The sequence below is a fragment of the Dermacentor andersoni genome, chromosome 4 (assembly GCF_023375885.2).
Source record: "Dermacentor andersoni chromosome 4, qqDerAnde1_hic_scaffold, whole genome shotgun sequence".
Taxonomy (NCBI): domain Eukaryota; kingdom Metazoa; phylum Arthropoda; class Arachnida; order Ixodida; family Ixodidae; genus Dermacentor; species Dermacentor andersoni.
In genome coordinates this window covers 153,446,961-153,472,838 of record NC_092817.1, presented here as the reverse complement: position 1 = coordinate 153,472,838, position 25,878 = coordinate 153,446,961, and the positions used below count along the sequence as shown (strand labels likewise).

At 43.7% G+C, this 25,878-nt stretch overlaps 1 long non-coding RNA gene across 3 annotated transcripts in view; it reads left to right on the top strand.

Moving 5' to 3' along the window:
* The window catches only part of LOC126537964 (uncharacterized), a 46,300-nt gene extending 28,937 nt beyond the window's left edge, over positions 1–17,363 (top strand). For 2 of the 3 annotated variants that reach the window (XR_008613878.2, XR_008613879.2), the window contains exons 3-4: positions 12,702–12,824; positions 16,820–17,363. This is a non-coding gene — a long non-coding RNA (uncharacterized lncRNA). Of the gene's footprint in view, positions 1–4,265; positions 4,433–12,701; positions 12,825–16,819 lie in introns of those variants that run through there. The other variant, XR_007600877.3, reaches the window with a different exon arrangement.
* Positions 17,364–25,878: the final 8,515 nt, after the last annotated feature.

Here is a 25,878-nt window from a genome sequence, read left to right as displayed (position 1 = left end):
AAGTCAACGATTGAGAAGTCTTAATTCTGATGTGAAAGGCTGGCAGGTGACGACACACGTACGGCAGATACGCACGCAGGCATACGCCCCTTTCATCTCCGAATATGCTAAACCCACACGCCAAGTTTTCCATCCAAAAGTAGTAGCCTTAGATGTTAAAAACACCTTTCGAAAGCGCTGTGGTTGCGCGCTCACTTGACATACTTTTTTTTATTCTTGGCAGAACTTTGAAATGTATAGGACTAGGAACTCTTGAATCTGGTGTTGTTTCGTTAGTTTGTTTTCGTTTATTTGTTTTTGTTTATTAAGCGGTGGGCAGTGGGAAATAAGTCACCTAACGGGTGGCTATCCAAATCATCAGAAGTATAATCCAGTCAATAAAGAATGTGCAAAAAAAACAAAAGAGGCGAAAAAGGGAAAATGGCAATTACGGAAGGAAAAATAGCGCTAGGTATATTATAATTGAACTGCGACCTAGCCTTCTAAAGAATATAGAGCGTGCTGCATCGGCGACATGCGAGCGTCTGGTCACAGCGAGTGTTACAAAAAAAAGTCTCGATCTGTGCAGTCACCTCATTAAGAGCAAAACGTTCTGAAGGATAAAGAAACCGCACAAATTGTGCATTTTCACATAAAAGCACGCGAAGTTCGGTTAGCTAATGCATTCACAATAAATTCGCCTCCAAGGAAACTGCAGGAAGTCGCGAAGAGCTGTGACAGCGTGTCTTTCTTTCTCTGGGCACGACCAGGGCCCCAGGACCTTCTCCACATGAAACGGATGCCTGTACAGCCGATTCAATCAGGTGTGCAGGGTCTCTCGCTGGTGTACGTATTGTGGACACTCGATGAGCGAATGCTCCACAGAAGCATCCGGAATGTTATCAATCAGCGGACGGTCTCTTCTTGTTCCTATGTAAGAAGTAAGGTGTGTAGGCCACCTCGAGGCTTAAACGATGCATCAGCGTGTCGAAGGCACGATCATTGCGTTCGTATCTGGTGAAGCGCAAAAAGGGGTCAATCCAGAACAGGAGAGATGACTGCCTGGTTGATAAAGCACGTGGCTTCACTAAGCTTCTTTTCGTAGTCTAGATAAAAAATGCTTGCTATATCATATCGAAAATTCAGTAGTAGTCAAGTTATCCCTAGGGCCTGCCGCAGTTATCTGTTTGCCTGCCGCCTTACTTATTTCAACACCAAGATGGCCCCCAATCCACTGAAAACAGAGTTTATGGAAAGCCGGCGATGCAAACTAGTATGTTTGGGGTTTCCTATGCTAATAAACAACTGTCGTCATAATGGCGCGACGTAATAAGCTTTTCATGAGCCGAACTGGAGTAAACGTAACCCATCCGTCTGCCGATGCAAGCACTTTCTGACACCAATCTCGCCCCTTGCAGTAAACAGAAGAGTTCAGCCTTCCTGGTGCGCGTTTGGCTAGATAATCGGCAACTCTTGATTACAATGACATTTAAGAACCCAAAATGCCGCCGTCAAACCTTCATGGGTTCTTGAACCGTCTGGGCATACGATTTAAAGAAATCTTGCTGACGCGGCCAGTGCTGTGTTGTACTTATTCACTGTGGAAACAGGTCTGCAATAGTCTTCTATCTACTGTCCTGCTCATGACAAGCTCGAAGTCGTCGTCAAAGATGTCGCATCTCTCCAAGTATAACGGTGTGGCCTCGCTGTCTACGTCGGTTGACGCTTGAACGTTTCTTGACGCAGCCCCACGCGACCACCCTGTGCCAGGAAGGCCACCGGAGGTCTCTTCATCAATTGCAACTAAAAGGCAGCGGTAGCTCCAAGTTTTTTCAGAGAAACGAAGCGAAAAAAGAGAGAAGAGGGTACCAGTATTCTAGTAAAAAATCTCTGGGGGTGGGACCGTGTTTGGGCCTGGAGCCCGATACGCCAACGTAGACTCTATGATATGATATGACTTTATTTCGGACCATACAAAATCCTTCGACGCACTGGCGCACTGGACTACGAGGTCGTGCCAGGAGGGCATTAAGCAATAGCAGCAGCGCCGCGCACGACCTCAAGTTGTCCCTGTGGTGCGCCTCTCCAGCCATTCTACTCACGCTAACGAACTTATGGACTCTATTTCTTTGATGCTTTGTTAGTCTTCTTTACTATGTGTACTTTTGTTTTTAGTTTTTGTGTTCTTTTTGCAGCATCGGGACGATCCTTTTTAGGAGGGGGATATTGACACGTGTGCTTGTTTATCTTCTTCTCGTAACCCCTTTTTACCGGCTAACGTACTTGCAAGTTATCAGTGGGCGCAAGACTCGCCTGCATGTATCAGAACATTTTTCGATTCTTATAGCCATGTCTATCTGATGCCTGTGTTGGCACCCGGCCTAGTGTAATAAGATTCCGCGCGTGACACGAATAGTGCTGTACATAATAGAATTTGTGCGAGCCCCAGCGATTACACTGCAACCTTTGACGATTAGTGTATTAATACACGACGCACCTGATCCCCACCTGACCGATTTTCGACAACCGACGAATGTGCTAGCCGCTATCATTGTGCTTCTTGTACTGCAAGGCACAGGTTCTCCCAATGAACAGTTTCGTGACTTCCATTACGCTAGTGTGGTTGTTCACCGTCACTACAACGTCGCTACACCCAGTGTCAATACATTTACATAAACTCAGTGGCTTGGCATGCCAGAACTACACGACTCTTAGGTACGTCTTAGGTACATCTGGATTTCGTTAAGGTGCACCTGACTTTAACTTCAGTTCGAGACTCAACTCGCGACCTGATGCTCAGCAAGTAGCCCCATACTAAGTTACCACGGCGGGTAGTGTCATTATAACATAGGTATGATATCCAGTATACAGGAACGTCGTAAGAATTATTTGTGTATACAAGAAAATGTTCCAGCTGCTCCCAGAAACTTCAGCGAAAACTGAGCTTTGGACACAATCGTTTTCTCTTACTTTCTAACAATTATTTCGTGACGCTGACGCTGTAGGTCGCTGCAAAAAAAAAAAGAAAATCTCTGGTATAAAATGGCGCCAGCGTGGCCGAATGACCTAAACGATTGTTCACAATGACCGAAACGTCTCGTTGCTATTGAAGATCGGCTGCTCGGCTTCTGCAAAAGAACAATGACTGTGCCAAGAAAGCCTGTGCTTTGCAGCTCCTACTAGCTGCCACCGCTTGTTGGCTGGCGTCAAGAATCCCTATGAAGAAACTGTAGCGTGTAATAACATCTGGTACACCCTGCTACTTCCCATTCATATATGAAAAGTAGCAACAAGTATGCATATATATATATATATATATATTATGTAACATGCGAGTAACAGATATCATCACCTTTTGGGAGCACTGCGCTCCAAAATTATTATATCCCGTTACGTGGATATGCTCTGCATAACGATTCATGAGTAGATGCAGGTAAATAATGTTTTGCGACATGATATCATGACAACACAACACAATAATTGAGCACTGCATTGGTCTAGTTGCCTTACCACTTGCAACAGCTGTCGGCAGCAATAATGCAATCTGTGTTCGCTTAGCACAGTACATACAGTGTGATCATTTTGAAGTTTTACAGAATTTTTAAAAATCGTCTGTGGTAGATAGCATAATACTTGTCCTTGTTCTGGTTTATTCAAACAGGCGGATATTACTAGCGCGAGAGATTGAATCATATATTAAAATTATTAGAAAAATTTGATATTAACTTCTTAATTATTTGATGGCACATATTCCAATTTACGAATTGTAGCCTGTGAGTTTGCAAGATGCATCCACTTCAAAATTGCACCAGTTTCGAGATGTTAGTTTCCAAACTAGGAGACAAAATACATGGGCGCTCCATTTACTTTCGTGCTTCAATGCACGAAAGTGGCTGGAGCGTTTTGTGAAATAAGTAAGTGGACCGACAGTGCACTTTTGCGGTGAGTTGTTTATTTTTACGCTGGGAAATTTCACAGGCTACAATTCGTGAATTGTAGTGTGCGTCGTAAAGCAAATAATTAGGAGGGTAAATAGTGAATTTCTCGTAAAAACTTGAATATTTGTTTCAGTTTTGCGGTTAAGTAATTTCCGCTTCTTTGCGCAGTCCAGCTCAGGGACTAGAATTGTGGTATCTGCAACAGGCGCTTTTTAAAATTTTTATAAAGCTTAAAAATGATCACCCTGTCGAACGCGAACAATGCTTTTACGTGGCTCCTGGGCACTGCGTGAGAATTTTGGCATAGATAACTGGCTATGTGCATTGTGAATACTTTTTCGCAATATACTTTCTACGAGAGCCAGAAATAATATTCGCGGTGCCACCTTTATAAGTGCGGAGTGCTTGCACGACAACACTCTAGTGAGGAAAGTGCAAGGAGAGCAGAGATACTTAAATTACTATGAGAAACATTTCGGTACTACTTGTTTTAGGCTTTGCCTCCTGCATTCTCTGTGAGTATATACTGCTTCTGTCAACCTGTCTCGTGCCAGCCACAACATGAGCGTTATATTGTGATCTTCATCATGCTTCTATTTTAAAGGGTAGCACTCGATATAGGTCATGCCCATCTTACTTCGACTGCAGACGTAAGAAATGACTACAGTGGAGGGCTGACTTTAAGGACGGGTCGATTACAAATTATGTGCCTCAATCTTAAGCTTTCCAATTTATAAATGAAATTGAATTTATTTTATATTTAGTGTTTAGTTGTATTTCCCAACTCAACATTACAAAATAGCGCCGCTCTCCGTGTAAATATAAGGATTTCCGACGCCATGTCCAAAGTGATATCTTTAAGGAAGCGTGACATTTCAACACTCACTTTAAATAGTTTGCTTGCACTTTTTCACACACGTAACGCACTCCGTGCAGAGAGGCCTCGCATACTGTTTTCTCCAATAAAAAGGCCGGTCACACTCGATGTTGCGTCCATTCAATCCAAACAAAACAAAAATCTAGTCAATTCCAATCAATACTTAATTTCCGGCGCTAGTGGCTATGCTGGAAAGCGAAAGTATTGAGTGCCAAAATAAGAAACGGCCGTTTCGTTGCGTGAGTACGTGGAAATATCGAGGATGGCCACATGTGGTGAACTTCAGGCAACCACGCAGACCCTCTGAAGGAACCTGCGTCGAAGTGCGGCAACGTTAATGACGCAATTGATATGCTTTCATGATTTGCTCGCTCACAATGGGAAACTGAAGAGGCTCGCACTTCGCTGACACGGCGGGAGAAATCTGAAACGCTATTAACGTCAAATGCTGTTAAAAAGTTGAAGATTTCTTCATTGGAGCATACATCTTCATCTGTGTAGAAAACTGTCGCGCGTTTCTTTCTTTTGGAAATTTTTTATTTTGCTAATCTATATGTGATCCCCCACCCGCTTAGTAAAGCGGTGTTCCAAGACTTGCATGTGCACGACACCAATTCGCCGGTTCCTATTTGAAAAGTCATTTTATTCACTCTTTTAATGTTGTGGATTCTCTGTGTCGGAACGCTCCATTCGGCTGACTTCCTCTTATTCCATCGAAAATTTGAAGACATACGCAATATATAAACGTAATCGAGTAAATGTTATAACGTCCATAAATTAAGGCACCCCATTTCATCAATTAATGGGGCAACGGTGCACTGGAACAAGTTTCACGCGGAAGAATGTGTTCCGGTTATTATGGCACTGAACTGTCTGCTCCATTTAGTTGAAACCGTGCCAGTTTACGTTTGAGTCAGTGAGCGGTACATTTCAATTCGATCCTCGACTATCTCTGAACTTTTACATCAGCGACAAGAGTTTTACTATGTTATTGGCACTTTGAGTGATCAGCTCAGGAGCTAAGTGTTGATGCGGGTGTTGCACCCTGAGAACAGCCCATTCAAGATTGCTTTGTCGCGCCTGGAGGCCTGTCTAAAGGCATTTGTTTTCGTAATGTATGTCTTTCCTTTACCATAAGATGACGAATCTTGTTTTCGGAGTTCCCTTCATTTTTCGTTTTTGTTCTTGTATTTTCTTTTTTCGTATAAGTGTCTAACGAACTTCACTAGAGCACTCGATTCATACAACCCTTCTAAGTCGTTCCCAACCTGCATGTCCCAACATGACAATGTGTTGGTGTTTGACTATCAGTAGACAAGCGAGTGATGAAGCCTATCACCGAAGACTCGATGCAAAAGTGGACGCCGAAGTACAACTATTCAAAGATGTTTGTGACGTGGAGCCTTCGTGAGGAGGAGTAATTAAACGTTGTCTGAATTAGCAATCGAGGCGCGAAACGAAGCCAGGAAGGGTTAAGACAGTGTCTATGCGCTTTGACGCATCTTCATCGCCCTGCAAAAAGTTCAATGCCGCCTTTTCGTCTGTGATCTCAGCCGGGAAACAACAGTATCGGCCACACGCGGAGGTGGTTTGATGTGGTCAATCGGCCTTGCCTAATTTGACTTTAACGCTTTTATGCGAGAGCATTACTGGGCTCATTGTGCGACCCCTCCGTCATTGGAAAAAAATAAGTTGCGGTTTCACCCGAAAGGGGAAGTATCGATTGCGATAGCAAATTAGTGGACAGCTAGCTATACGAAGTAAGGATAGTAGTTTTATCGGCCGTATAAACTCGTAAACATATCCATACTAACTAAATTGGTGTCACACTCGCACAGGCAAACATGAACACATCTCGCTCAATGACCGCGGAAACTCGCTGTCCAAACGCTGGAGTGACAAAGCGCGGCAGCAGCAGCGAGCGAATTGAACTTCGTGCTGCGTCTCCTATCAACGCGAACTAAGCCGCCAAAACACAGTGCGCGGCGGACTTTGTCCCCATCGCCGATGGCTTTCAAAATACAGCAGCCCGAAGTAGAACGCTCCTTCCCCCCCCTCTCTCTCTACCCACGGCGGACGTTGTCCCCATCGCAGATGACTTTCAAGATGCAGCGGCCCGGGCGGCTGCCCGGGCCACCCGGAGTAGAATGTAATAGGAAACATTGGTTGCGCTTTCTAGACAATCACATGTAAGAAGACAGGACAGGCGCAGTAGAATGCGCCCCCCTCCCTACCCTCCCCCGAGATTCTTGTGCGCGATGGAAGACGCACGCTTCCCCCTCCCCCCCCCCCGCTTTTTCTCTTTTCGTGCGCGAAATTGAGCCTCGATCACCGGCTCACCTTGCACGCTTTCGCTCGCACATGCAGCATACGGCACGCGGCGACGATATTATAGCCCTTGAATTTGATACGGAACCTCACGGCGACGGCACAAATGCGCCTAGAGTGTCCATATAATTGCTATCGCAATGAAAGCCGTGCCAGAAAAGCCGTGGCGACAAGTAGATGCAAAGCGCTTCAGGTATCCGTCGGACAACGACTATGATATCCTCCCAGAGAATGTGAAGCTCGCCTACGAACTCGATGAAAAATTATAGCGTCAACACTATGGTGCCACTCGGAAAAAACAGTCATCATTGAGCAATCTGGTGTCGTCGTGCTCAAAAGTGATGTAATCGGGAAAGAACACACAACGCAATGTGCGCGAAGCACTAATGAGAACTCCGCAAACAAAACTCAGCTCAGAGACCACAATATGGCTTGTTTCTCGTCTTACGTTGTTGCGACCTCATAAGCAGCAACATTACACTCGGAAACATTACGCAGCAGCACTAAACTCAGCTACATTTCGCCGCATCGTGAAACTCGGTAACATGACTCAGTGGCACACTGAGTGACAAGTAATGGTTTCGCATCAACACATCATAGGAATTGCACAGACGCACCCATAGTTCGCTTAGTTAGTAGCCCAGTTGCGCCAAATTGGTGCCGTTCGCAATGAGAGGGACCAGAGAGGCAAGATAGATGCCAGAGTCACTGGTAGAAGTGCACGCGACGCCAAGAGTATTTCCACCGGTGAGAGGGAAGTGTTCGATAACACGACGCAAAGTTTGGATCCCTGCAACACCACCACGCGCTGTTGTGCATCGCGTCCCGGTGGACAGTAAGCAATGACCACAATTAGTTTTGACGAAAATTAGTTTTGACGCAAAACATAGGAACATGGATGCAGAGAAATACGAAGCTAAATTGCTTAAATACCTGTACCTCAACAGCGTGGATATAAAATAGAGAGAAAGGTTGAGAAATCGGGCAACCAAGTGAAGCGTGATATAAATTATATATAGACTGCTTGGGAGTGATGAAAAAGAAAGTGAACAAAACAAATAGTAAACTGGATGCAAATAGCGGAAATAGAAACGTTCATTTATGTATTTGAATAAATTCTGGGGTTTTACGTGCTGAAACCCTAATTTTCATGTATATTTTTAAAGTACGGCAAGAAGCAAATCAGGTGGGAAAAACCGCAATGTAGTACAAAGGGCGCTTCCATGCTATTTGAGGCCCGAGCTGGTTGCCTGTGGACAAAAACCGACCGGAACTACTATGCGCCACAGGATGAGGCACGTGTCCGCTGCAGCAAAACTCCGGAAATGACTAAACACATCGTAATAAAATCCTAAGACATTCTCTCGGCAAGGCCCATCGGAAACCTCCACCTTCCAGAAGTGCTGAGATTCAAATAAGATGGAAGTATTAACTGGTTAGAACCAGAGGTAAGCAAGACGTGTCTATATCAATGGCGAAAAAGAAAAATCAGGACAGAGCTTGATAGAACTAGCGTTGTTACAGGCAACACAGTGAACTGTAGAGTTCAGAGACAGATGCTTTAACAAAGCAAGAACAGATAAAGAAACGACAGTCATGACGCTAGACTTTGACAAATGTAGCAAAACCAAATTAGATTGAGCAGGCTAGGCGACTATTTCTCGCTACCCCGTTTTGGAGGGGATGTCGATAAAAAAAAACACAATCAATTAATCATTATGGACGATGAAACCCACCGACTGCACCTGCAGTGTCGTGGAAGCTTTGCCGCGTCGTGATCACGCCTCGCCCTACATTTGTGAGTCGGTGGTGGAGCGGGGATTCGCCATTGCGTCGCGTTAACCAGGTGGTGTTTAACATCACGTCGTAGGGATCACTGGTAGCGTAGTTGTGTAAACAAAAACGCCGTAAAACCTTCTTTACACGAGGAAAATAAGAACTTCAGATCGGCCCCCCAAACGATTCGCCAATCTTGAGATCGGGAGCGAGAACATCAAGTCCACATCACAGCGAACGCTTAGACATTCGCGTTACACGCTCGTAACAGTCCCGTGAGTTTTTTTTTTTCTTTTTCTAAACCACATCTGGAGTAACGTTGTAGGACCATATCGAAAATATTCATCATCATGATCATCAGCCTGGTTATGCCCACTGCAGGGCAAAGGCGAAAATATTCGAGTACACTAAATATGTTATAGGAGAGAACCTAGGTTCCATCCTTCTCGCACCATTACAGGAAAATTAAGTTATGGATGTTAACATGTCCTCAAATAGAATTATCGGTTGAAGGGATTATATCTAAGAGAGACATGTTCATAGTAGCCGCACAACAACTGGCACTCTTCCAAATTTACTCCTTATATCCCCAGTACATCCACGTTTATACAGATGGTTCGTGTCATAAAAATTCCTCGACTTCAGCATTCGTCATTCCACATTTAGCGCTAGAGCGAACATTTAAATTATCCCCAGAGACATCTTCCACCGTGGCAGAACTGTTTGCAATCCTGTGTGCTTTGCGTTTCATAACATCAGAAAAACATTCGCAAAAATGGGTTATATTTAGCGATTCGCAAGCCGCTCTCACATTACTACAGAGCAATAAGAAAAATTCTTTGAATATTTCGCTATTGTATGAGACACTCAAAGAACTTACAAAAGCAAGCGCAATGAACCACGTAACTGCATTCCAGTGGATACCTGGGCACTGCAATATTCCTGGTAATACTGCAGCGGACGCAGCTGCGAATCGAGCGCACAATAATGCGGAGACAACCAATCTTCCTCTATTGCGTAGTGAAGTCCGTCTGCTTCTAAGACAGATTTCTTGTCGCCTCAGCAAAACTACCTGGTTTGATCAGCAAACTAAAAACTCGGAATTATACTTTATAGACCCATGTATAAACTTATCAATGCTGGAAAATCTAAGGGACAACAGAAAATTTCAAACATTGGTACACCGCCTGCGTCTTGGTACTGCATTTACAAAGCACTTCTTGTACAGGATAAAACGTGTCTCTAGTCCGCAGTGTTCTTGTGGCCATCCAGACGAAGATGTGAATCATCTTCTTCTCGAGTGCACGAAATACGACCCACAAAGAAGGGTACTGCAAGCAAATTTGTTGATGTTAGACAGCAGACCATTCACTCTAAAAAAGATACTTGGCCCATGGCCAACTGCGGGCCTTCAAAAAAGAGCGCTTCTTGCTCTGAAAAAGTTTTTAGAGGACACCAGCATTTTGGGAAAATATTAGGTATCAGATGATAGGAATACGCTAAATGAGTAACACAAGCGATGTCTGTGGTTCTTAATTGGTTTATGTGGTGATCGCAACCTTTACGCAATATGTATAATTCTGTTCTGTACTTGCAGTGCGTTACATGTGCTGTGTGTTTCGGCTGTACAAAATATCTGACTTTATATATGCGTACGTGGACTGAACTAATGCACAGAACTTTGCGACTGATGTACTGTTGGACTGTATATTTTTTATTCATCCAGTGTTCTACTGAGTGCCATATTTCGTGTCGCTATTCTCCCTTTTTACGCAAATTTGTTTCCTTTGCCAAGCGACAAGGAGTAGCCGGTGCCACCATAAAGGCGCCAACCTCTCCTAATATTCACTTCAATAAAAAAAAAAGTTCGGTTACTTGCACCGCATCAACGCTGTAAACTAGACGCCAAAAACATAGTTCGGTCCCTGTAGGCTTATTTACTCACCCTGTCATACACAGGGAATACAAGTGACCAATGTGGCTTCTGATCTAGGATGCTTTCTTTTCTCCTTCTATCGGTAGGGTGGACATTCCTTAGGCATAATTTCTCCGATGATACGAAAATGCTAATAAGTTACAAATCTCGAAATCGCCATTTCGATGCATGTAAAGATTCTCTAAGTGTGACATATGAACTTACAAACATCTCTAATTGCAGCATGCACAATAATTCCGTGTTGCAAAATAACGCTGCTTCTTCTGTGCGCCTGCGAGAAAACGCGTCTCACGTGCGTCACAAATATAACGAAGCTTATAGTCAAAACTGCTTAAGATTACGTACGCGCTTCAATTTAATTGCGTATTGACGTCGACTGTGTGGACTGGAATTGTGCTCGGCAAACACCACCTGAATACGCAACTAGCACCGAAGGCAACCGTAATCGACAAGTTCGTTATTAGTATTTGTTTATTTTATACTGCTCTCCCTCGTTTAGCGAAACATATGTAGCAACGGCTCTTACACCGCCTGAACAACCTTGACGTTGTCTCGTTTGGCGTTGATGCTCCGTTGATCCTTTTTTCCCTGTATTTGTTATAATGACCATATAGCGTATTATATTCCTTAACATCAATTCATTCCCCAATCTGCATTTTAACGTCTACTGTGAGAGTCACGCGGCCCACGGCTCATCGCTCTCCCTGATTCTCCAAGCAAGCTCTCCTCCGTGCCAAACTCGGACGCTTTGCACATTTGACGCAGGGCCTCGAAATTAATTTACATAGTACTTGGCGGCGACAAGGGAGGGGACGACAATGACGCAAGCACTCACATCCCACCCCAGCTATAACGAGTTTATGGATAATTATACTCCTCTGTGATTGCATTCTTACTTGCTGCCTATTGCTTCTTTGCCCTTGTCTGTAGTGCGTGCTGTAAGTAATAATAATGCAGATGTACCGACTGGCCCAGCTAGCTACCGTACTGCTTCCTGCAACTCTGTAACTCCAAAATGCGTTCTTCGGGACATATATGTGCCTTCCATATTGTTTCTTTTTTTCTCATGCACTAATTAGTGCGCAGCTAAGTTGGCATTTCGCAGTTGTAAAATTTCTACCCGGAATTTTAAGCTATTGTTTTCTATTCATAACGCCACTTTGGAAAAGGTGGCTCGTAAGTGCCTTGAAGAACAGTTTCAAAAACTTTTCTGGAATGTACTTGTAGTTCTACTTTTCTCGCGTTGGGAGTTTATAAGAGTACTTCTCGTTTGTCACTGTACGAATCGATAACACTCGCTCAAGATAAAAGCTGCGGCTTGAGTACATCGGCTCTGGTGTAATGAAACTATACACTTTGATTACGACCTCATATGATTTCAGGACGTCCAGCGCAAGTGGGAAAGAAACCCGACAAAGCAAAAAAAAAATCCACGTAAGAAGAAAAGGACCGACAACTAAAACGCCCGCTTGCCAGGAGCATGTGCGCATAGGTTGTTTAAGAAAATTGAATTCACTCAGACTCAGTCACAAAATAAAACTTTTGCTTAGGGTTAACTCAGACTGAGACTCACCAAAATTCCACTCAGCAAGGCTCACTGAGACTCCGGCTCACGCTGCGGTTTGATTCTCAGTGGGTCTGAGTGAGTCGGCTCTTAAGTGAGTTGGTCTCTCTATGGTTGTGTGTAAGCACCCTGCTGTCACTTTGCTATCAGGCAATAAAGGCACAAATAAAATATATTCTGGTAATACGACAGCAACTAAGTAAGAAAATGCTCACGCTTACGTAATGACAGTAAGCGAAATTGGGCTGTTTATTAATTCTCAAGCATGCTTAGAGGAAATCGTTTTTTCCTATTTTTCCGCAGCTCAGAGAGTGTCTTACTCCTGCCAGTCTAGCGGTTATTCTTGCGTTCCCTGGTATCGCTGCGCCCCAGGCTATTGGATATTTGCAAGTGGATGCGGAATCGGATCCGTTTGCTGCAACCTCCGTAAGCCGGCCCTTTATATATTTCATTTTACACACCTCTAAAATATTGCTGCACAATTGTAGGCCAGTGAAGGTATGAATCTTGTTCTCAGGCTTTCTGGCTCTAAAAGTACATTTAAAATTTTTTTGTCACACAGAGAAAGCACCTGTGCAATAATCAAAGTATTCTAAGTATGTTTTATTTGATGTATGCGTGCTGTAGCAGATCATGTTCTCTTTTGTACGTAATCTATAGCACTCACATGGCACCCTTTCTTATGCATGCCTATCCTCTGGTTGCGCTCGGAACTTATTATCATCGGTGAATATTTAGGCTCTGCACACCGTGCCGGACGCTGTTACTATCTCAAGCTTATCATGGCAAATCTTTTAAGCTGTGTGAAGCAATTCCTTAGTGACCTGTTAAACATAGGTGCAGGATTTACTACAATACATTGATACAAACTGCGCGAGGACACGGCACAGAGGGTAAGAATGAGAACTGACAAACGCAAACTTACAGCTGAGCTTATTGGAAATCGATAAAAACCTTTAATAATACACGACCAGAGTTTCATGCAATTATCGCGTCTACAAAGATACAAGCGCACGTAAGGAGCATCATGATTCACATTCTTGAGTTAACGTGGACAGTGAATAAGCTTGTTCCCTGTCTGAAAGATTAAGTTAAAGGTAGCTAAAATATATCTCCCCTTTTTACTGACAGGAAATGTCTCGATGGCACTACTCTTTATCAATCTTCTTGCTCTTGACACAATTATTGTGTTCATTAAATCTAGAGCGCATCCACACTATCGGCATTAAGATCGCCGAGGCCCGAAGTCTAGGCAATAACATGACGTTTAAGATCTATGCTAGCTAAAGCTTTTTTTTTTCATTTTTCAATAAATTCACATTCAAGTCCACGCTGCTCTCTATTCATTTTTACCTTTCCCGTCTTCTCGTGCAGTTTGTACCATTGCGTCCGTAGAAACTAGCCGAGCAATCAGAAACAATATTTGAATGCCCCCTTATATCTATTGTCAGGGCGCTCATATGTAGCCAAAAGGATAATAGAATTTTTTTACAACATAACACAAGGCTTCCGAAGCAGTATGGCCGACCAACAGCTCGTTCAGTGTCTTCTTCGGCTCGTTCATACCCACACGTCTCGTAACACTCCTATAATATGGCGAATCAAATAACCTGGAACTCCGCAAATAGTGCATTTGAGGAGAAAGCACACAGCACTTGACATTTCACATTTCACGCTTCGCAGAAAACTGTTTGCAAATGCTTCTGTTGCTGAGAGATAGAGATATATAGAGAAAGGCAAAGGAAAGACATGGAGGTCAACCAGAGATTATCTCCGGTTGGCTACCCTGTACTGAGAAGATTGTTGGATCGTTTCCCACCTGCGCCAAGTTGTTGTTTTTTTCATCCATTTTCATTTCCATTATTTCATCGTTTCTTTATTTCATGTATTAAGCACAAGTAATTTCTCCTATGTTGTCCTTGGTGTCAGTGTTTGTTCGCTTCTTATGATATGACATAGAAATCGGATCCCTCGGTTAACCCCCTTCCTTCTCGTTTTTTGCTGAGAACGTAAGACGGTGCTCTAGAATCTCTTACGCACGTTTCTATCAAAGGTAAGTGTGTAGTTTTTAAGGTACTTGAACGTACAAACAAGCATCTGTGCCTCCCACTGCATCAAGCTATAAAAAAAGAAACAAGAATACCTGGCAAAATTACTGCTTGTAATTACTATTTGTCGTTCCGTTACTGTATCACAATAAAGTTGACGCAGAAGCTGCATTCTAATGTGCCTAAAGATTGCCACTGGTAACTAGCTAACGTCCATCAAAGCTGTTTCCTGCTAATAGGAGATAAACATTCTTATCTTCATACGATTTTGCTGGACGACGAGGCGACCTTCATCGTAGGGGAAGATGTATATTTGCAACATATTTACAAATTGTCGATTTCTGGAGTCTCTCTCCAGACAATCGGGCCTAGCAGTTCACCTTAAAGGTTTTAAATGGTGGCTTGCGCATGGCAAGGAACAATGAGCAAGTTAATTCTTGTCGCAGTGTCTTCAAGAAGTAGGCGGTTCGTGGTTTTTCCGGCGCCGCTCACCGGCTTCTCCGTGCAAGCTGCTCCTCTCCGTTCAGTCGACGAGGTGCCATTCATTGCGCGATAACGTAGGAGGAAGCATATTCTTCACTTCGCCGTAAATGTTTCTCGGTATTTCGACTCGCCGCGCCTGGCAATGAAACGTACTGGGATCAACACACGGGTGTGGCTATTCTACACAAATGCAGTGAAAGACAACGAGCGTCGGGCCTGAGGCTGCAGAATCACGCAATGTTCCTATGTATGTTGGCTCGCCCTTCCTGAGAACGGAAGCGCAGCGTTCTTCTCACGGTAGGATCAATGATACCTCACAAGAAGTTTGCTTGACAAAGATGGTCTCGCTGCTGGTTATCGTATCGTCCCGGTATGCGGAGTCGCCACCACAACAAGAAACAGAAGCACTGAGTCCCGTTGAAGTCAGTGAAGCTTTTCCCCGCCGGGAAAGTGCCTCAAGCGACTGCGACCAAAAATACAGCTGGGGGTATAGAGCGTAGCAGGGGCGGCTCGACAGCTCGACAGGTGCGACTATGTGTGTTCTTTTGGTTGCGGTGAGCGTACGAGTAGGTTCGATCGTTAGGAGAGTTTTCTGTAGGCTAGTTGGTACATCATTTTAAATACAAAGACACCGTCAAGGAATGGAACAATAATTGTACGTCTCACTTTCTAGTCCCGTTTCCTGCCACTGTTGTTTAAATTTCGATGAAGGTTTGTGCGCTAATACATTTCATGTGTCCGCTATGTGCTCATCGTACATATTCTAGTGACGGGTGATGGCGGGCAGGCAAGCACGTTAGCGTAGAAAAAAGAAAGCATGTTCATTTACGTTAGCATTATCTACGAAAGAAAAAAAAGAGAGAAGAAAGCTATAACTCAGCCGGAATAAGGACAATGCGAGGAACAAAATCAGTGACTGTTGGATGCGGCCGGCGTGCACCAGTGTGTTCTATAAGTATACATGCGTCTCCCTAGTGGACCTTTTCCAGGTGCGCTCTACCAGCACTGCCCTTGAAGTTGTGAGACGACGGCCGCTGTGCGAGTAATCGCGGACGAAAGCAAGCGCGACGCGATGCCGTAGAATGCGTGACTAAGCACGCATGTAGTCAGAATGTTCCTATTTCCTGGTGCTATCGTTGCCTTCTGTTAGAAAAGCGAAGATGCTGCTGCAGGACGTATGAATGCTGTGAGCATGGACTAGTGACGTACGTAGCGCACCACAAACGAGGACAATAAGAAGCAGCTGAAAGTCGGACGCTAAGTGTGGCCTCGTGTCGTCCCCTTCGCGTGTTGTTCACAGCCTGTACCACATGAGGCAGGCAATGCGCCGCGTCAACACAGCCGGATTACGACAGTCTTCTAAACAGCGCTTGACCGCTGTAGCTTTCGAAGAGGTAATAGAGCTTGTATACGGCTGCCTCGTGAGGTCGAACCTGCCTACCAGGCAGGCGGGGCGCCAGAGGACCGTGCGGCTATACTTGCCTTACAAGACGCACATAAACTAACATTTTCAAATCGTTTATAATATTATGCCCTTGAATGAATAAAAAATGTGTTACAAATATATACCGCATTTTGCAATGTACGGCGTAAGCTTCTTATTTTTTATTTTAAAGAAGGTGTGTACACTGTTGCAGAAACAGACCACTGCACGGCTGCTTATTGGCTTCTTCTTTCGATGTGTAAAACGTTTGTTTAAAGAAGTCCCGAAATGTTTTATTGCCCCAGATTTCGCATGGGTTTTACACTTGACTAACTGTCGCCACGTCCGTTGCTGAACTGCTTTTTATTTACGAATTCGTTGACTAGTCGCTAATCTTTCAGAGATGCTTCGTAAATGAGGGCATAAGCATTACTTCACAATGTCTCGAATTTCTTTGCACCGTGCAGGATCCATGAACACCTGCTACGCAGCTGGCGGAACCTGTAGACGGAAATGCCAGCACTCAGTCAGCGCGAGGGGCACATGCCTCTTTGGTCTTCAGTGCTGCACCGAAGTGCTCTTCTAGCCAGCTTCCACCAGCAATGTCCACCATGAATTTTTACAGAAGATTGCTGTCATGACGAGAAATTGCGTTTCCTCTCTTTTTCTATTACCACACACCAGAAATCCAACTACGCCGCACAATATGCGGATGCGAGTTCTTTAGAAGAAAAAAACTCTGTGTTATATACGCGGAGGACATTTTTTTTAATTTATTTTACTTTATATAAGAAAACCTTAAAGGCCTATAGGGAGGCCACGGGTAAGGGGGGATTACGGAAGCCTGTTTCAAGGCAATAAAAAAGGGCATCAGCGTAAGAAAAACACTTTTCGTACAAAGAAATAACACGCAGCGTCAAGTTGATTTGAATTGAACGTCAAATTGAAGTGAACTAAATATTAAACAAGAGCAAATACACGCATAATAAAACGTGTAAATGTTACATGCAATGGTTTTTTGTTTTGCATTTACTGCAAACCGAGGACTACCAATAATACTATGGTTTATTTTTCTCGATAACATATGTAATTTGCATTTAAATAAAGACTGCATGTATGTAAATTATTAGTTGGCGGAAAGAGAATGCTTCACGAACAAAAACAACTTTCTCCTAACCCCATTCCAAATATATAACAAACTTAAGTTGCGTTTTTCTTCCCAGGAGTCTACCGTCCTGTATTCCTATTTGTATAGTCTGACGTCCGGTGATTCATAACAATATTTAGTAAAAAAAGAAAATAAGGCAGAGAGACCATCAAGCCACTAATAAAAAAAGAAACATCTATAGTGCAAGAAAGCAGAAAATAACCAGAAATTTAGGACGCGGTAGACCGTGGTATCACAAGAAATCGCCTACGAAATTCAGCTCCAAAACTCATACATATTGTAAAATAGCTCTGTTACTTGGCGTCCCCGCAGAAGTTCTCTATCGCGATAACATTCCTGCTGAACGGCCAAATATGTTATGGGGATATACCCCCCCCCCCCCCCCCCCCCAACATGCAGGTGAATATGTTTGCAGTGGAAGGTAAACGTCCACGCCGGCACGACGGACCTTTTCTCCAGTTTACAGAAGGGCCACAAGCCTCACGAGAACGTTTTGCTCAATTTAGCACTTCCGTGGTGGTGTCCCGATCTGCCCAGAAAATAGCCGCGTCGTTCGCATAAGCTAAAAGCCGCAACCACGCACTGCGCTACTTCTTATGACAACACACTGAAAGGCAACGGAGCAACATGATAGCCATGAGACACAGGGACCTACCTGTACGTGGATACGGGCTCTCACCGACTTATTTATGATTGGTCTCGTCCTACAACCCCTGTACGTCATATTCACACCCTCTTTAATGATAATTCCTACGTTAACAAAGTCCAAACCACTGGTCAAAACATCATGTGACACAAACATTGACCGACGATTACGATACTCTCTAATGCGAAATTTGAGCGCAGCTCTACACGTGTTTTCATTTCGCGATATATTGGCTGGCATAGCGGGACTTAGTAAGGTTAGTTGGGCTTGTGATCGATAGGTTGTGGGGCGTTCATTGGCATTTATTGCTAGTCGATATACAACGAGTGTAACGTGCCGATGGAATACGCTGAGAAATCGAGATAGTTCGTCTCACCACGCAAAAAAAAAGAAAGGTATTGAGCGAGCAATGTTTGCGCCTGCTAGATTACCCACAGCCCCAGTCACTTATGGGTGCAGTCTCGCGAACTGAGGCGCGTTTGAGCGATCGTGTTCGTCCACCCCGCAATCATGCTCCGAAGTCGTCGTTGCAAGGCGCTACGAAGCGTAACAACGAGCACGCGATTGGCCCAAACGCAGCGCCGTCCCCAAGCCAAGGAGGACACAAGCTTCTTTGGCGCCCGGCTAACCACACCATTATTTGGCGCTATGGCACTGGAACACCTCGCGCCTTCTCTTTCTTTTTTTTTTTCTGTACTAGAGTTCAACTACACTGGCCTCTGCCTACGCACGTGCTATGCCCGAAAGCCGGGTTCCAAGAGACGAGGGGAGTCATGCGACGAAGACAATTATGCGGGAGAACAACACTTGACACCTTCCCGTTTCTCTAAAGCTCAGAAGTTCGAATCCTGGCGGAACACTTCCGAATACGATGTCTATTGTTCTACAGTGCTGTTTCGCACTAGCTGTATTTCAAAGCGTGTTTAAAGCAATAGCAACATTTGTGACTTCCTGTCCAACAAGCTATATTTACAAGGAACTTCACCAATCCCGAGAACAGAATTATGTTCACTAATTAGGAGCACGTAAAAAACACAACAGAAATTCGCACATAGCGCATCATCCAGAAATACCGTGAACAATTTACTGTTGAAACTGATCAGGCATCCAGAAGAAACTTAACGAAGGACTCCAAGAAATTTCTAATGACTTCAACACAAACGGAAATATCAGACATACATGAAACATTTCCATAAGGACACGAGTACCAAAACTAACCGAAAGCCCACTCTCTTTATTTTAAAGATAAATTATTCCAGCGTCCTTAACACATATTTGTAGTAAATCGCAGACTCGTATGGGCGCTGGAATTTCTTCTAAAATGACAAAAGGCCCGCTGAGTCTTCGCTACTGGGTGTACAAGCTTGAGCGACTGTTGGTGGTATTTTACGACATTCTTTTAGCGTAGATGCTCGGGGTGCAATGGCTTAGAAATATGCTTAATCTATCGTTTTCATCACTTCAGTTTGTCAAAGCTAAAGGTTTGAGGATTACCTTTAACACATCGAGGACATTACAAACATCACAAGGTAAGTCGCGAAGCCACGAAAATTTTGTTGTGCGGCATAAGGTGCGACAGATTGGCAGCATCAAAACTGACAGCCGGGCGAGCTGGTGTGTTGCGAGTCAGCGCCTGTGTTTGTCGTTTCTTTGCTGATCTACGCCTTTCTCGAGCAGGTTTTTGTTAAGATAGAAAAATAAGAATTACTTCATAGGGCTCTTAGATTTAGAATTGTATCTCCGAGCCCGTGTGAGCTAGGCGTGTCAAGCCCGAGACAACCAACTGTTAGTCCCCTATAGTTAGCACCCTCTTAGTTCGTAAAGAGAACAATTTAACCTTCTGTAGCAAGTGTGGCTGCGTGCCATAGCTTATAAACCACGATCATGATTGAGACAGTGAGAAAAGGAGAAATGAAATGCAGGCAGGTTAACCAGGACTAAGCGCACTTCACTACCCTGCAGAGGGGAGCGGAAAAGAGAAGGGGAAGAAAAAAAAAGCATTGCGAGATAACACTGATAAAACTGCCCGTGAAATTCTAAAGCCTGTAGAAATCTTAAAGCTCCGACAAACCTGCATCAAGCACCCCGTTACTTGTGCTATTGAACAAATACCTTCATTTCCAGCGCAGGTCTTGTCAATAATATTGGGCCAGGTTCTATACCAAACGTTGACGTTCCAGAGGTGCCATCACAAATACCGTTTTGTGTTTTTTTGATGCTGTTGATTTCCTTAGCTGTTCAAACCGATCATTTGTACCTATAAATGTCGGTTCTTCAGAAATAAAACTCAATGGTTAGTTCAGTCCTCATGTTGTCTGTTTTGTTTTTAACTTCTTGTATCCTCGTCTTCTCTGCGCCGCTGTCTTGTCGAACCAACCAACCCACCAACTCGTGCTCAGCCTCCCATAGACTGTCGCGCCATTTCTATTACAAATGACATGATGATGAGCGGTCATAACATTCCCTTACCTCAGTGTTATTTATTGCTTCCCCTAGCGTAAACAATGCGGCAGCAGCATGCGAGTGCGTTCCTCTGCTTGCTGTCGGTGACATTGTGATAAATGCACATTCGTTTTTATTCCCGCGTCGACAAGATGGTCGCATTTAATACTTACTTGCGTTTATGTGAAGTATCGTGCTTCCAACATTTTCAAATTCAAGGGTGTTATCAGGTTGCACTCATGGGTTCGTGCATAGTGTTAAAAAGATATTACTTTCACAAACCCTAAGAAAACCGCTCCGCCCCCTTCCAATGTAGCCACCTTCAAAATATTGCCCATTAGATAAAACGGCCTGGTTCCACCTCATTTTCATTTACTGAAAGCTCCCTTACAAGTCTGCTTTTGTGAAGTGCTACAGCGGCAGAGTCGTTTCCTTTTCAATGGTGGTCGCGCGCCCAAGATGCTAGTATTTATTTATTTATTTATTTATTTATTTATTTATTTATTTATTTATTTATTTATTTATTGTACCTCCAAGGCCCGAAGGCGTTACAGAAGGGAGTGTAATGAAATACAGAGCATTTACAGAATCACAGGATATAAAAAAAAATTTAGAAGTGCGGATTAACAAAAGTATTCTTCAATAGCAGCTATAAAGGGAGATGTATCGGTTGTGTTAACAATTGAAGCCGGCAGATGATTCCATTCATTGGTAGTCTTAGGAATAAATCACTGAAAAAATAGGTTCGTGCGACCATGTGGAACGCTCAATTTATGGTGATGGTCAGTAAGAGATGATATGTATGAAGGTTCGGACAAAAGTTCACTTTATAATTCAGGCTTATAGTAATAAATTTTGTGCAGTAGTCATAAGCGTGCTAACTTTCTATGGGATGAGAGGAGAAGGGAGGTTTAAAGTAGCATTCACAGATGTTACGCTTGATATCCGAGAATAGTTAGTAAGAATGAAACGTGCCCTTTGATTCTGCATAGATTCTATTGCATTTGTGAAGTAATCTAAGCCAGAGTCCCAGACAGAAGAGGCATATTCAAGCTTAGGACGTATTAGTGTTTTGTAAAGAAGTAGCTTTAAGTTAGGTGCTGCCATAGAGAAATTGCGACGAAGGTAACCAAGCGTGCGGGTAGCATTGTGAGTGATATGGTTTATGTGTGTTAGCCAGAAAAAAATTAGATGTCATGTGGACGCCTAAGTATTTATAGGAAGTGACTTCTTCGAGTACAGAGTTCATCAAGTGATAGCTGGATAGGTTAGGCGAAGCAGTATTGCGAGAAATCCTCATTAGTTTGCACTCCTGGCTGTTAAGTCGCATTTTCCAAGTGTTGCACCAGTTATTTACCTTGTCTAGATCCGATTGTAGTTTTAGAGTGTCAGAATTTGATGATATTAGTCTCTAAATGACACAATCGCCTGCAAATAACCTTATGGAGGACTCTACACAGTTAGGCAAATCATTAATATAAATGAGAAAAAGCAAGGGTCCGAGAACAGAACCTTGCGGCACACCGGAACAGACAGCACAACGCGAAGAGTCAAAATTGTTAGCAGAGACAAATTGTGTTCTGTTGTATAAGAAGTTTTCAATCCATGAGATAATATTACCGTCAATGTTGACTGTATTTAATTTTAGACAAAGTAATCGGTGAGAGACGAGATCAAATGCTTTAGAAAAGTCTAGGAAGATGGTTTCGATGTGAAATACATTATCCAAAGCGGCACAGATGTCATGTGCAAATGAAATAAGTTGAGTATCACACGAAAATGATTTACGGAACCCATGCTGACGAGATGAAAAAAAAATGAATTTGTTTCTAGTCATTTGATGAGGTTAGAGTATATTATATGCTCTAGATTTTTGCATGGTAGACTTGTTAGAGAAATCGCCCTGTAATTTAAAGGTGAATGCACGCCGCCAGACTTCAGTAATGGAACCACCTTGCCGACTTTAAAAACCTTGGGGGTAATGAGCACAACAAAATAGACTGCGAAAAGATGTTGCCCAAAATTATGGAGGTGTAGACATCGGCATTTTTCAAAAACTTGCAATTAATATCGTCTATTCCTCACGATGACGAACTCTTTAATTTACGAATCAAGCTCACGACACCATCGCAATCAATGAACAAGGGCTCCATCTGAGGAAAACTCATCTTAACAACTTCAGGTAGAGAAGCACAGGGCAACACGTTCTTCAAAAATGATTTAGAAAACACTTCATTGAGTACAGAACAACATTCTTCTTGCGGAAAAACTGTACCATCTACACCAGTTAACGATATTGTGTTACTTTCGGAACCCTTGACACTTTTCCAAATTTTTTTTGTATTTTCAGTCAGCAGAGATGGAAGTGCATGTATTGTAAATGAAAACGCGCTTAAGTTCTTTGGCTGCGTTTTTAAACAGTGAAGCAACCTGCTGATACGCACGCCAGCTATCAGTTGTGTTCTGTTTTTTAGCTTGACGAAACAGCCGCTTCTTTCTGTTCAAGGTATGATTTATGGATGCATTAAACCACGCTGTTCGATGGTTACAGCGAACAACTCGAAGGGGTATGTATATTTGTACTAATTTATTAACTTTATTTTTAAAAAGAGACCAGTTCTGTCCAACGCTCCGAGTGTAAAAGTCCGGCATATATTCTTCAACAAAAGCTTCAAGTTGTGTGTTCATTGATGCGTAGTTGGCTTTACTGTAGTCTCAAATTTATTTTTGTTTGTTATTGGGACGGTTGACGTTTTCTTTGAGCAGGAAATGAATAAAACAATGATCGCTAAGCCCTGGCAAAATACTTAAAGAATTTACAAGCTCGGGAGCGGTAGTCAAAACTAAGTCGAGCATGTTAGCACTGGTTGCTGTAGTTCGAGTTGCTTGAGTAATCAGCTCAGTAAGATGGAAATCAAAACACAAATCGAAAAATTCCTTGCTGTCACTGGATGAGTCGGATACAGTTGGCACAGAATAGGACAAGTTTATCTTAGGGTAATTGAAATCCCCCATTCAGGAAATGTCTGAATGCGGAAATCTTGTTACGATGGTATTAGGCAAGCGATGAAATTCCGCGCATAGCCGAGCGCCACATTTTATTTGTGCGAGAACAGAAAGTCGCAGGCCGCTAAATCCGTTGAGTACGGAAGAATCTTTAGCAGAGTGTGGGAGCATTAACGTGGTCCATAATCTAGCTCCCCTCTTTTATCAAATTCGGTCCCACGTGGCATGTACAATCTTTCAAATTGTAGTGCACTTTCAATTCATCATGCGCATTTCTATAGCAGTCAAAGCACATTATCAACAATACTTTGATTCTGGCTTTGCTTTTCGGCGCTTTCTTTTTCGCCTGGGCCCCCCTCCATTTTTCCACTCTTTGTTGTGCCGCTTCGACTCGATGTCCTATTCGTAAACCCATGTTACGTCACTGGTAACCACCCTTTGCAACAATTCCTCGCTGTCGTCTGAAGTTTTTCAATCAATACAACAATCTTTTCGTCGTAACCTTTTCTCAGGAGTCGTAAGTTTCAGCACCATCTAGGCATAAATCATTTTCATTTCGAAGATTTCAATCAAAATCCTGTGAATGGACCAGTTTTCCAAACCAACTTCTTCCACTATCAATCTAACAGTCATTCGGAAGTCTCTGAGCCCAACAGACCGCACATGATAATGTTTTTGCATTCGCACACAACGGCGTCGCATCGGCATCTTATATAATCCTTGGGGCTTTCACGGCCTTTCCAAAAACCCTTCCCAAACTTGCTCACAGTTCTGTTTAAGGGCATGTCTTTTGCAGCATGAATTTTCGTGCCATACTTTCCCAATCTTACAAAAGATTTGACATTGATTCTTAGTTATGTCTGTTCGTCAATCATCATTTCTGCATAGACCAAAAATATGTTGAATAACTACTGGGCGAACCAAATTCTGCTGTGCCATACAGTAGTCCGCCTTACAATAAAATCAGCCGGGTCCTTTTGGATGAAAAGAGCGAGCAAGTGGCGCCACTACTAGTGTATAATAACAGGTAAATTCCTTGCATGAAGCAGACATTTCGGAACAAGACGAGTTGTGGGCTTTGTTTCCTCGCGGTTAGGCTGAGATTACTATTAGATTGCTAGATATAAAAATGACTGATATATCACCACGAATATATACGATCAGGAAGAGTATATCTATACATATATATATATATATATATATATATATATATATATATATATATATATATATATATATGAAGTGGGTCTCGGGCTAGACGCTGTCCCTGGTGTGACTGGCTAAGCCTACGCTGTTGCGTCTTCTTGTCCATGTCCATCGAGCCGTCCACAGCCGTGTCGGACCTCTTTGCCATAATTGGTGGAGGTTTACTGGGTCTCCTGTCATCCTGGAATTGTGCAGCCGGACTCTCCCTGCCATCACGACCACCGCAAGCGCCACGAGCTTACCACCACCTGCTCCCCAGTCCTCCGTATGCCCCGGCACACTCCGTCAGCGGGACCCTTCCATCTTCAGCGGCACTGACGACCGCGACGTTGATTACTCGGGCTCATCATACGAACGCGTCAGTCTGAACAACAAATGGGATGACATCACGAAACTGACCACCGTCCCTTTTTACCTCACCGGAATTGCCCACTCGTGGTTTCGGAACCACGAAAGCGAAGTCCCAAGCTGGACGGTGTTCAAGACAAACTTCAGCGAGGTCTTCGGCCGCCCTGCTGTTCAAAAGCTTCCTGCCGAACAGCGTCTGCAGTCGCGCTCTCAGGAGCTTGGTGAGACCTTTACCAACTCCATCGAAGATGTCATCGATCTCTGTAAACGCGTCGATACATCCATGACTGAGGGCAATAAAATCAAGCATATAATGAAGGGTATCGACGAGGACGCATTTCAGATGCTCATTTCAAAGAGCCCCTCTACTGTCGCACAAGTTATTGAACTGTACCAAAGCTATGACGAGCTCCGCCGTAAACGCATCCTCACTCGCCGTCCTGTTCCCCATCAAGAATCGTTGTCCGGCTTGACCTCCCCTATTCAAGATTCCACCCTCCTCTCGCAGATCAAGGCTTTCGTCCGGGAAGAAGTAGCTCGCCAGTTCTCCCTCATCTCCAACCCGCCGGAGTCAAGTTCGTCCCTTAGTCCGACCCTACGACATGTTATAGAAGAGCAACTGTCCGAGGTGCTTCCTCTGGAACGGGCGCCTCAACTCATCGCCCTATTGACTTACGCCGACGCCGTCGCACGACCACGACCGCTGATCT